Source organism: Pseudorasbora parva, chromosome 25 (genome assembly GCF_024679245.1).
Source record: "Pseudorasbora parva isolate DD20220531a chromosome 25, ASM2467924v1, whole genome shotgun sequence".
Classification (NCBI taxonomy): Eukaryota; Metazoa; Chordata; class Actinopteri; order Cypriniformes; family Gobionidae; genus Pseudorasbora; species Pseudorasbora parva.
This window is the reverse complement of record NC_090196.1, coordinates 13224312-13237312: the sequence shown is the minus strand read 5'-3', so window position 1 is coordinate 13237312 and position 13001 is coordinate 13224312. Positions and strand designations below refer to the sequence as shown.

General features: G+C 35.0%; 1 protein-coding gene across 2 annotated transcripts in view; it reads left to right on the top strand.

Annotated features, from left to right (window-relative positions):
- LOC137065141 (immunoglobulin superfamily containing leucine-rich repeat protein 2-like) overlaps positions 1-13001 on the top strand; it is a 148531-nt gene that overhangs the window by 122648 nt on the left and 12882 nt on the right. The window lies entirely within an intron of this gene.

Here is a 13001-nt window from a genome sequence, read left to right as displayed (position 1 = left end):
ACACACAACTCTTACCTGTACATTACAACACACAACTCTTACCTGTACATTACAACTCTTACCTGAACATTACAACATACAACTCTAATCTGTACATTACAACACACAACTCTTATCTGTACATTACAACTCTTACCTGTACATTACAACACACAACTCTTACCTGTACATTACAACACACAACTCTTACCTGTGCATAACAACTCTTACCTTTACATTACAACACACAACTCTTATCTGTGCATAACAACTCTTACCTGTACATTACAACACACAACTCTTACCTGTGCATAACAACTCTTACCTGTACATTACAACACACAACTCTTACCTGTGCATAACAACTCTTACCTGTACATTACAACACACAACTCTTATCTGTACATAACAACTCTTACCTGTATATTACAACACACAACTCTTACCTGTACATTACAACACACAACTCTTATCTGTACATTACAACTCTTACCTTTACATTACAACACACAACTCTTACCTGTGCATAACCACTCTTACCTGTACATTACAACACACAACTCTTACCTGTACATTACAACACACAACTCTTACCTGTACATTACAACACACAACTCTTACCCGTACATAACAACTCTTACCTGTACATAACAACTCTTACCTGTGCATAACAACTCTTACCTGTACATTACAACTCTTACCTGTATATAACAACTCTTACCTGTACATTACAACACACAACTCTTATCTGTACATTACAACTCTTACCTGTACATTACAACACACAACACTTATCTGTACATTACAACTCTTACCTGTACATTACAACACACAACTCTTACCTGTACATTACAACACACAACTCTTACCTGTACATTACAACACACAACTCTTACCTGTACATAACAACTCTTACCTGTACATTACAACACACAACTCTTACCTGTACATTACAACTCTTACCTGTACATTACAACACACAACTCTTACCTGTACATTACAACACACAACTATTACCTGTACATTACAACACACAACTCTTACCTGTACATTAAAACTCTTATCTGTACATTACAACACACAACTCTTATCTGTACATTACAACTCTTACCTGTACATTACAACACACAACTCTTATCTGTACATTACAACACACAACTCTTACCTGTACATTACAACACACAACTCCTACCTGTACATAACAACTCTTACCTGTACATTACAACTCTTACCTGTACATAACAACTCTTACCTGTACATTACAACTCTTACCTGTACATAACAACTCTTACCTGTACATTACAACACACAACTCTTACCTGTACATTACAACTCTTACCTGTACATTACAACACTCAACTCTTACCTGTACATTACAACACACAACTCTTACCTGTACATTAAAACTCTTACCTGTACATAAAAACTCTTACCTGTACATTACAACACACAACTCTTACCTGTACATTACAACTCTTACCTGTACATAACAACACACAACTCTTACCTGTGCATAACAACTCTTATCTGTACATTACAACTCTTACCTGTACATAACAACTCTTACCTTTACATTACAACACACAACTCTTACCTGTACATTACAACTCTTACCTGTACATAACAACTCTTACCTGTACATTACATCACACAACTCTTACCTGTACATTACAGCACACAACTCTTACCTGTACATTACAACACACAACTCTTACCTGTACATTACAGCACACAACTCTTACCTGTACATTACAACACACAACTCTTACCTGTACATTACAACACACAACTCTTACCTGTACATTACAGCACACAACTCTTACCTGTACATTACAACACACAACTCTTACCTGTACATTACAACACACAACTCTTACCTGTACATTACAACTCTTACCTGTACATTACAACACACAACTCTTACCTGTACATTACAACTCTTACCTGTACATTACATCACACAACTCTAATCTGTACATTACAACTCTTACCTGTACATAACAACACACAACTCTTACCTGTACATTACAACACACAACTCTTACCTGTACATTACAACACACAACTCTTACCTGTACATAACAACACACAACTCTTACCTGTACATTACAACTCTTACCTGTACATTACAACACACAACTCTTACCTGTACATTACAACACACAACTCTTACCTGTACATAACAACACACAACTCTTACCTGTACATTACAACTCTTACCTGTACATTACAACACACAACTCTTACCCGTACATAACAACTCTTACCTGTACATTACAACACACAACTCTTACCCGTACATAACAACTCTTACCTGTACATTACAACTCTTACCTGTACATTACAACACACAACTCTTATCTGTACATTACAACTCTTACCTGTACATTACAACACACAACACTTATCTGTACATTACAACACACAACTCTTATCTGTACATTACAACTCTTACCTGTACATTACAACACACAACTCTTACCTGTACATTACAACACACAACTCTTACCTTTACATTACAACACACAACTCTTATCTGTACATTACAACTCTTACCTGTACATTACAACACACAACTCTTACCTGTACATAACAACTCTTACCTGTACATTACAACACACAACTCTTACCCGTACATAACAACTCTTACCTGTACATTACAACTCTTACCTGTACATTACAACACACAACTCTTATCTGTACATTACAACTCTTACCTGTACATTACAACACACAACTCTTACCTGTACATTACAACACACAACTCTTACCTGTACATTACAACACACAACTCTTACCTGTACATAACAACTCTTACCTGTAAATTAAAACTCTTACCTGTACATAAAAACTCTTACCTGTACATTACAACACACAACTCTTATCTGTACATTACAACTCTTACCTGTACATTACAACACACAACACTTATCTGTACATTACAACTCTTACCTGTACATTACAACACACAACACTTATCTGTACATTACAACTTTTACCTGTACATAACAACTCTTACCTGTACATTACAACACACAACTCTTACCTGTACATTACAACTCTTACCTGTACATTACAACACACAACACTTATCTGTACATTACAACTCTTACCTGTACATTACAACACACAACTCTTACCTGTACATTACAACACACAACTCTTACCTGTACAGTACAACACACAACTCTTATCTGTAAATTACAACTCTTACCTGTACATTACAACACACAACTCTTACCTGTACATTACAACTCTTACCTGTACATTACACAGGGTATCTGCAGGTTTTACCAAGTCAAATTTAAGACTTTTTAAGACCTTTTTAAGACCATTATGAATAAAATTTAAGACCTATATTGCGCAATAAAAAAAAACATGCATAAGAAATCCAGAATCACTAAATTACCTAAACTTATATTATTTAATTTATTTTAAATTGAACAAAGTATTAGTGAACTTATTATTCATAGCTCAATCCCACCAGGATTAGCATATATATATATATATATATATATATATATATATATATATATATATATATATATATATATATATATTAGGGCTGGGCAAAAAAAAAAAAAATCGATTTTGCGATTAATCGGTTTTTAAAATCTGGTCGATTCAGAATCAATTCTCAAAGGCCATGAATCGATTTTTTAAAATATTTATTTCCGCTAACATTGAACATAAGCTTAACGTAAATCTAATTACTAGTCTTCTCCACTAGATGTCACCCATTTGCCTTGCGCGATCTTACAAAGGAGCAAGAGGCGCACATCATTTATCCATTCAGTGTTTAAATGGCAGCTTCCGGTGCATTGTCGCCTTTTATAATGCTGAGGTGAAATACTGTAGTAATACTAAAAATATGCGGAACCATTTGATGTGACAACACACACACAGCCGAGCACACAACTGCTAAAAATAATTACATACACGCGAATGCTTGCCTTGCATTAGGATCAAACTTGAGCAGTCACTTAAGCATGTACGTTAGCCATTATAGACATATTCAAATTATAATGATTCAAACCCTAATAGCTTATATTATAAACAGATTTCCTCTAATAATAGTTAGTCCACAGTCAACTTAAGTCAGTTAAGGTATTGTTGTCCGTTACCACGACAACTACTCACCCATAGACTAAAAACATTATGAACGCATTTCTCATGTATGAAAAGTAAATTTGCACACATGAGCAGCAAAATTGCAAGAAAAGCTTGTCGTGTACTTAAAATTGCTATAAAAAAACATCCAATATCCTAGCTTTTTATGTTTTAGAATAAATATATCAAAACATCCATAAAATACTTCTCAGATAATTTTTTTTAAAAATACAATTGCATCAAAATTGTATTTAACAATTGTATGGATTTGAAATATAGAGATGCGTTCTGTTTTAATGTACTCAGGTGTACCTAAAATAAAAAGTTTAACATACATGATTGTGGCTCTTCATTTCTTTTTAATTACACATTTATGTTCACTGTTCTTTTTTATAAATACCTACAGTATTTGTATTAAATCTATATTCATTTGAGTTGAATCGAAAATCGAATTGAATCAAAATTGAATCGATTTGAGGACTTGTGAATCAAAATCGAATTGAATCTGAACATCTGAATCGATACCCAGCCCTAATATATATATATATATATATATATATATATATATATATATATATATATATATATATATATATTTTTTTTTTTTTTTTTTTTTGTGGTGGTCACTTTCATACATTTTTATTTTTTCATAATTAGGATGCAACATTAACCATATTATTATGTTAGATGCACAATGATCACACATGGCAATAAAACAAAATGCATGAATCTTGTTTGGTAGGCATATTACAAAAACAAAGGCTGTTCCAGTAGTGCACTATCTATCTTTAATAACACGATCGCTTGGGGTGGGAAATATGACCAACCAGAGCAATAAGCAATTGCTTAATATAAGTAAAACGTTATTAAGTAATTACGTAATCAAGTAATCGGTCAGTAATAAAATATATACTTATAAACAAATGACAATAGGAAAAATAAATACAACATAAAGATGCATAAAAAGTGCATATAAAGATGCATACACTCCACTGTTTTTAGAAATAGGGCTTATTCAACTTCTTTTGGATAAACCCCATTTATATATGTCGGCAAATGCATTTGTCTCAGTGCATGCATTGTTTTAGTTTGGCAGGGTCGCCGCTAGCTTAGCTTAAAATTCATTTCCCCACACATCTAAATGTAGCAAAGTAGAATAAGCCCGATTTCTAAAACAGTTGGAGTGTTCCTTTAAGTGTAAGTGCTGTTTCCCCGTTTGTGTTGTTGTTAAGCTATATTAGTTTGCTTTCACTTTGAGAGCTTTAATGCCCAGATCCAGTACTTACTGACAGTTCCCACACTTTTTAACTCAAATCAGGATATAGACATATGCATAATGTGTACATTTGATCGTTCAAGAGTAACGTTAGGCTAATGAGCCTAAAAATAACACATTCAATACACTCGCGCGAGCGCTGACAGGCAGCAAACACATAACGTTACAGTCTGACATCGGAGTTCGGCGTTTGCATCACTGTTATTAACTCTATTTAGTGCAATCGGGTATATTATACTTTTATTTGGTTATTATGCAAGATGGTGAGAAAGATTCGCCTTTGCGTTCATGATCGCGGAACTGCAAGAACCGTCAGACTCAGCTGAAGAATAAAATCCGTTTTATGCGTCTGTGAGGTACGATCAGAAAGAGGCTCGTGCCAATAACACGAAAGCTGATTGGCTGCAATACACGTGGCATGCTTGCCTAATTTGTAGTTGTAATAGAGCGAACAATAGTTGGTCTAGCCTAGCGAAAGAAAGAACTACAAACACCACGGAACAAACACACACACACATGCTCGCGTGCTGCGGGACGTGAGAGCGTTTCAATGAGGTAGCGTTACATGGACGTAGGAAAATTAAGACCTGTTTAACATGATTTAAGACCTAGAACGCAATGCTTCCGCGAATTTAAGACTTTTTAAGGCCTTATATTTTGATTCTGAAATTTAATACTTTTTAAGACTTTTTAAGACTCCGCGGGGACCCTGATTACAACACACAACTCTTACCTGTACATTACAACACACAACTATTACCTGTACATTACAACACACAACTCTTACCTGTACATTACAACACACAACTCTTACCTGTACATTACAACACACAACTCTTATCTGTACATTACAACTCTTACCTGTACATTACAACACACAACTCTTACCTGTACATTACAACACACAACTCTTATCTGTACATTACAACACACAACTCTTACCTGTACATTACAACACACAACTCTTATCTGTACATTACAACTCTTACCTGTACATTACAACACACAACTCTTACCTGTACATTACAACACACAACTCTTATCTGTACATTACAACTCTTACCTGTACATTACAACACACAACTCTTACCTGTACATTACAACACACAACTCTTATCTGTACATTACAACACACAACTCTTACCTGTACATTACAACACACAACTCTTATCTGTAAATTACAACTCTTACCTGTACATTACAACACACAACTCTTACCTGTACATTACAACACACAACTCTTATCTGTACATTACAACTCTTACCTGTACATTACAACACACGACTCTTATCTGTACATTACAACACACAACTCCTACCTGTACATAACAACTCTTACCTGTACATTACAACTCTTACCTGTACATTACAACACACAACTCTTACCTGTACATAACAACTCTTACCTGTACATTACAACACACAACTCTTATCTGTACATTACAACACACAACTCCTACCTGTACATTACAACACACAACTCTTATCTGTACATTACAACACACAACTCTTACCTGTACATTACAACACACAACTCTTATCTGTACATTACAACACACAACTCTTACCTGTACATTACAACACACAACTCTTACCTGTACATTACAACACACAACTCTTATCTGTACATTACAACACACAACTCTTACCTGTACATAACAACTCTTACCTGTACATTACAACACACAACTCTTACCTGTACATTACAACTCTTACCTGTACATTACAACTCTTACCTGTACATTACAACACTTACCTGTACATAACAACTCTTACCTGTACATTACAACTCTTACCTGTACATAACAACTCTTACCTGTACATTACAACACACAACTCTTACCCGTACATAACAACTCTTACCTGTACATTACAACACACAACTCTTATCTGTACATTACAACTCTTACCTGTGGATAACAACTCTTACCTGTACATAACAACTCTTACCTGTACATTACAACACACAACTCTTACCCGTACATAACAACTCTTACCTGTACATTACAACACACAACTCTTACCCGTACATAACAACTCTTACCTGTACATTACAACACACAACTCTTATCTGTACATTACAACTCTTACCTGTACATTACAACACACAACTCTTACCTGCACATTACAACTCTTACCTGTACATTACAACACACAACTCTTATCTGTACATTACAACTCTTACCTGTACATTACAACATACAACTCTTATCTGTACATTACAACTCTTACCTGTACATTACAACACACAACTCTTACCTGTACATTACAACTTTTACCTGTACATTACAACACACAACTCTAATCTGTACATTACAACACACAACTCTTATCTGTACATTACAACTCTTACCTGTACATTACAACACACAACTCTTACCTGTACATTACAACACACAACCCTTACCTGTACATTACAACTCTTACCTGAACATTACAACATACAACTCTAATCTGTACATTACAACACACAACTCTTATCTGTACATTACAACTCTTACCTGTACATTACAACACACAACTCTTACCTGTACATTACAACACACAACTCTTACCTGTACATTACAACTCTTACCTGTACATTACAACACACAACACTTATCTGTACATTACAACTCTTACCTGTACATTACAACACACAACTCTTACCTGTACATTACAACTCTTACCTGTAGATTAAAACTCTTATCTGTACATTACAACACACAACTCTTACCTGTACATTACAACTCTTACCTTTACATTACAACACACAACTCTTACCTGTGCATAACAACTCTTACCTTTACATTACAACACACAACTCTTATCTGTGCATAACAACTCTTACCTGTACATTACAACACACAACTCTTACCTGTGCATAACAACTCTTACCTGTACATTACAACACACAACTCTTACCTGTGCATAACAACTCTTACCTGTACATTACAACACACAACTCTTATCTGTACATAACAACTCTTACCTGTACATTACAACACACAACTCTTACCTGTACATTACAACACACAACTCTTATCTGTACATTACAACTCTTACCTTTACATTACAACACACAACTCTTACCTGTGCATAACCACTCTTACCTGTACATTACAACACACAACTCTTACCTGTACATTACAACACACAACTCTTACCTGTACATTACAACACACAACTCTTACCCGTACATAACAACTCTTACCTGTACATAACAACTCTTACCTGTGCATAACAACTCTTACCTGTACATTACAACTCTTACCTGTACATAACAACTCTTACCTGTACATTACAACACACAACTCTTATCTGTACATTACAACTCTTACCTGTACATTACAACACACAACACTTATCTGTACATTACAACTCTTACCTGTACATTACAACACACAACTCTTACCTGTACATTACAACACACAACTCTTACCTGTACATTACAACACACAACTCTTACCTGTACATAACAACTCTTACCTGTACATTACAACACACAACTCTTACCTGTACATTACAACTCTTACCTGTACATTACAACACACAACTCTTACCTGTACATTACAACACACAACTATTACCTGTACATTACAACACACAACTCTTACCTGTACATTAAAACTCTTATCTGTACATTACAACACACAACTCTTATCTGTACATTACAACTCTTACCTGTACATTACAACACACAACTCTTACCTGTACATTACAACACACAACTCTTATCTGTACATTACAACTCTTACCTGTACATTACAACACACAACTCTTATCTGTACATTACAACACACAACTCTTACCTGTACATTACAACACACAACTCCTACCTGTACATAACAACTCTTACCTGTACATTACAACTCTTACCTGTACATAACAACTCTTACCTGTACATTACAACTCTTACCTGTACATAACAACTCTTACCTGTACATTACAACACACAACTCTTACCTGTACATTACAACTCTTACCTGTACATTACAACACTCAACTCTTACCTGTACATTACAACACACAACTCTTACCTGTACATTAAAACTCTTACCTGTACATAAAAACTCTTACCTGTACATTACAACACACAACTCTTACCTGTACATTACAACTCTTACCTGTACATAACAACACACAACTCTTACCTGTGCATAACAACTCTTACCTGTACATTACAACTCTTACCTGTACATAACAACTCTTACCTTTACATTACAACACACAACTCTTACCTGTGCATAACAACTCTTATCTGTACATTACAACTCTTACCTGTACATAACAACTCTTACCTGTACATTACATCACACAACTCTTACCTGTACATTACAGCACAAAACTCTTACCTGTACATTACAACACACAACTCTTACCTGTACATTACAGCACACAACTCTTACCTGTACATTACAACACACAACTCTTACCTGTACATTACAACACACAACTCTTACCTGTACATTACAGCACACAACTCTTACCTGTACATTACAACACACAACTCTTACCTGTACATTACAACACACAACTCTTACCTGTACATTACAACACACAACTCTTATCTGTACATTACAACTCTTACCTGTACATTACAACACACAACTCTTACCTGTACATTACAACACACAACTCTTATCTGTACATTACAACACACAACTCTTACCTGTACATTACAACACACAACTCTTATCTGTACATTACAACTCTTACCTGTACATTACAACACACAACTCTTACCTGTACATTACAACACACAACTCTTATCTGTACATTACAACTCTTACCTGTACATTACAACACACAACTCTTACCTGTACATTACAACACACAACTCTTATCTGTACATTACAACACACAACTCTTACCTGTACATTACAACACACAACTCTTATCTGTAAATTACAACTCTTACCTGTACATTACAACACACAACTCTTACCTGTACATTACAACACACAACTCTTATCTGTACATTACAACTCTTACCTGTACATTACAACACACGACTCTTATCTGTACATTACAACACACAACTCCTACCTGTACATAACAACTCTTACCTGTACATTACAACTCTTACCTGTACATTACAACACACAACTCTTACCTGTACATAACAACTCTTACCTGTACATTACAACACACAACTCTTATCTGTACATTACAACACACAACTCCTACCTGTACATTACAACACACAACTCTTATCTGTACATTACAACACACAACTCTTACCTGTACATTACAACACACAACTCTTATCTGTACATTACAACACACAACTCTTACCTGTACATTACAACACACAACTCTTACCTGTACATTACAACACACAACTCTTATCTGTACATTACAACACACAACTCTTACCTGTACATAACAACTCTTACCTGTACATTACAACACACAACTCTTACCTGTACATTACAACTCTTACCTGTACATTACAACTCTTACCTGTACATTACAACACTTACCTGTACATAACAACTCTTACCTGTACATTACAACTCTTACCTGTACATAACAACTCTTACCTGTACATTACAACACACAACTCTTACCCGTACATAACAACTCTTACCTGTACATTACAACACACAACTCTTATCTGTACATTACAACTCTTACCTGTGGATAACAACTCTTACCTGTACATAACAACTCTTACCTGTACATTACAACACACAACTCTTACCCGTACATAACAACTCTTACCTGTACATTACAACACACAACTCTTACCCGTACATAACAACTCTTACCTGTACATTACAACACACAACTCTTATCTGTACATTACAACTCTTACCTGTACATTACAACACACAACTCTTACCTGCACATTACAACTCTTACCTGTACATTACAACACACAACTCTTATCTGTACATTACAACTCTTACCTGTACATTACAACATACAACTCTTATCTGTACATTACAACTCTTACCTGTACATTACAACACACAACTCTTACCTGTACATTACAACTTTTACCTGTACATTACAACACACAACTCTAATCTGTACATTACAACACACAACTCTTATCTGTACATTACAACTCTTACCTGTACATTACAACACACAACTCTTACCTGTACATTACAACACACAACCCTTACCTGTACATTACAACTCTTACCTGAACATTACAACATACAACTCTAATCTGTACATTACAACACACAACTCTTATCTGTACATTACAACTCTTACCTGTACATTACAACACACAACTCTTACCTGTACATTACAACACACAACTCTTACCTGTACATTACAACTCTTACCTGTACATTACAACACACAACACTTATCTGTACATTACAACTCTTACCTGTACATTACAACACACAACTCTTACCTGTACATTACAACTCTTACCTGTAGATTAAAACTCTTATCTGTACATTACAACACACAACTCTTACCTGTACATTACAACTCTTACCTTTACATTACAACACACAACTCTTACCTGTGCATAACAACTCTTACCTTTACATTACAACACACAACTCTTATCTGTGCATAACAACTCTTACCTGTACATTACAACACACAACTCTTACCTGTGCATAACAACTCTTACCTGTACATTACAACACACAACTCTTACCTGTGCATAACAACTCTTACCTGTACATTACAACACACAACTCTTATCTGTACATAACAACTCTTACCTGTACATTACAACACACAACTCTTACCTGTACATTACAACACACAACTCTTATCTGTACATTACAACTCTTACCTTTACATTACAACACACAACTCTTACCTGTGCATAACCACTCTTACCTGTACATTACAACACACAACTCTTACCTGTACATTACAACACACAACTCTTACCTGTACATTACAACACACAACTCTTACCCGTACATAACAACTCTTACCTGTACATAACAACTCTTACCTGTGCATAACAACTCTTACCTGTACATTACAACTCTTACCTGTACATAACAACTCTTACCTGTACATTACAACACACAACTCTTATCTGTACATTACAACTCTTACCTGTACATTACAACACACAACACTTATCTGTACATTACAACTCTTACCTGTACATTACAACACACAACTCTTACCTGTACATTACAACACACAACTCTTACCTGTACATTACAACACACAACTCTTACCTGTACATAACAACTCTTACCTGTACATTACAACACACAACTCTTACCTGTACATTACAACTCTTACCTGTACATTACAACACACAACTCTTACCTGTACATTACAACACACAACTATTACCTGTACATTACAACACACAACTCTTACCTGTACATTAAAACTCTTATCTGTACATTACAACACACAACTCTTATCTGTACATTACAACTCTTACCTGTACATTACAACACACAACTCTTACCTGTACATTACAACACACAACTCTTATCTGTACATTACAACTCTTACCTGTACATTACAACACACAACTCTTATCTGTACATTACAACACACAACTCTTACCTGTACATTACAACACACAACTCCTACCTGTACATAACAACTCTTACCTGTACATTACAACTCTTACCTGTACATAACAACTCTTACCTGTACATTACAACTCTTACCTGTACATAACAACTCTTACCTGTACATT